Here is a 2,500-nt window from a genome sequence, read left to right as displayed (position 1 = left end):
GCTCAAGGAGCACTCCCCCCCTATAAGAGGTTAATATGCAAAAGGCAAAATTGTACAAGTAGATACACTTTTTTTGAGCAGACATAAGTCCATATCTCGGGCTACACTTCGAATTTTGATGCGATTTTTTGCAGTAATTCGTAGAATAATGGTATCTCCTTGCTCACCAAATTTCATAATTTTTCTCGAAGGGGAACTATTTTTTTTATTTTTTTTACTTACCGGGTATGTGTAAAATCGGGAAAAATAGAAAAGCACATGTAGACTTCGAATTTCGACCTCATTTTTTCCAGTCCACCACTAAACAATATCAGGAACCTCCCCACAAAATTTCATTCAGTTTGGCCAAGGTCTTAAATTTGACAAATTTTGGCACCAAGCTATCTAGTCGCGGTGCACCGACCAACTTGGCCAAGTGCAAAATGCATCCAATTCAAAACTTTTGTGCACCAACACTTTTACAGTACTCATTTGGGGACATTTGGAGGCCTTTCCAACCCTCACATCTCAAAAACCACGAATTTCATTTTTTCACAAAACTCCCCACCAAGCCTTCTAGCTATGCCGCGGTGCACCGCCAACATTGGCCATGTGCAAAACCCTCCGAACTCAAAACTTTCGTGCACCAAGAATTTCATGGTATTCATTTGGGGCATTTGGAGGCCTTTCCAACCCTCACATCTCAAAAACCACGAATTTCATTTTTTCACAAACTCCCCACCAAGCCTTTAGCTATGCCGCGGTGCACCGCCAACTTGGCCATGTGCAAAACCCTCCGAACTCAAAACTTTCGTGCACCAAGAATTTCATGGTATTCATTTGGGGGCATTTGGAGGCCTTTCCAACCTCACATCTCAAAAACCACGAATTTCATTTTTTCACAAACTCCCCACCAAGCCATTTAGCTATGCCGTGGTGCACCGACAACCTTGCCATGTGCAAAACCCAACCAACTCAAAACTTTCGTGCACCAAGACTTTCATGGTATTCATTTGGGGGCATTTGGAGGCCTTCCAACCCTCACATCTCAAAAACCACGAATTTCATTTTTTCACAAACTCCCCACCAAGCCATTTAGCTATGCCGTGGTGCACCGCCAACCTTGCCCATGTGCAAAACCCAACCAACTCAAAACTTTCGTGCACCAAGACTTTCATGGTATTCATTTGGGGGCATTTGGAGGCCATTCCAACCCTCACATCTCAAAAACCACGAATTTCATTTTTTCACAAAACTCCCCACCAAGCCATTTAGCTATGCCGTGGTGCACCGCCAACCTTGCCATGTGCAAAACCCACCAACTCAAAACTTTCGTGCACCAAGACTTTCATGGTATTCATTTGGGGCATTTGGAGGCCATTCCAACCCTCACATCTCAAAAACCACGAATTTCATTTTTTCACAAAACTCCCCACCAAGCCTTCTAGCTATGCCGCGGTGCACCGCCAACATTGGCCATGTGCAAAACCCTCCGAACTCAAAACTTTCGTGCACCAAGAATTTCATGGTATTCATTTGGGGCATTTGGAGGCCTTTCCAACCCTCACATCTCAAAAACCACGAATTTCATTTTTTCACAAAACTCCCCACCAAGCCATTTAGCTATGCCGCGGTGCACCGACCAACTTGGCCATGTGCAAAACCCAACCAACTCAAAACTTTCGTGCACCAAGACTTTCATGGTATTCATTTGGGGGCATTTGGAGGCCTTCCAACCCTCACATCTCAAAAACCACGAATTTCATTTTTTCACAAAACTCCCCACCAAGCCATTTAGCTATGCCGTGGTGCACCGACAACCTTGCCCATGTGCAAAACCCAACCAACTCAAAACTTTCGTGCACCAAGACTTTCATGGTATTCATTTGGGGGCATTTGGAGGCCATTCCAACCCTCACATCTCAAAAACCACGAATTTCATTTTTTCACAAAACTCCCCACCAAGCCATTTAGCTATGCCGTGGTGCACCGACAACCTTGCCCATGTGCAAAACCCAACCAACTCAAAACTTTCGTGCACCAAGACTTTCATGGTATTCATTTGGGGGCATTTGGAGGCCATTCCAACCCTCACATCTCAAAAACCACGAATTTCATTTTTTCACAAAACTCCCCACCAAGCCATTTAGCTATGCCGTGGTGCACCGACAACCTTGCCCATGTGCAAAACCCAACCAACTCAAAACTTTCGTGCACCAAGACTTTCATGGTATTCATTTGGGGGCATTTGGAGGCCATTCCAACCTTCACATCTCAAAAACCACGAATTTCACTTTTTCACAAAACTCCCCACCAAGCAAGGTAAAGTACATTACATGGCTACATCATAGTCTATTCCATGTGACCAATTAGTGTCAGCCTCTATAACGAAAAACTTACATTTTTTTTAAGAGATTACAAAGACATTTAGATAAAGCATTTTGATTTGGTAGATGAAGGGGAGGGACGAATCAAAGCGACAAGGGCTGAATCTCAGTGATCGTGGCAGCAAGGCCACTCT

Source organism: Vigna unguiculata, unplaced genomic scaffold (genome assembly GCF_004118075.2).
Source record: "Vigna unguiculata cultivar IT97K-499-35 unplaced genomic scaffold, ASM411807v1 contig_134, whole genome shotgun sequence".
Classification (NCBI taxonomy): Eukaryota; Viridiplantae; Streptophyta; class Magnoliopsida; order Fabales; family Fabaceae; genus Vigna; species Vigna unguiculata.
The sequence above is the reverse complement of the archived record's forward strand: the minus strand, read 5'-3'. Positions refer to the sequence as shown.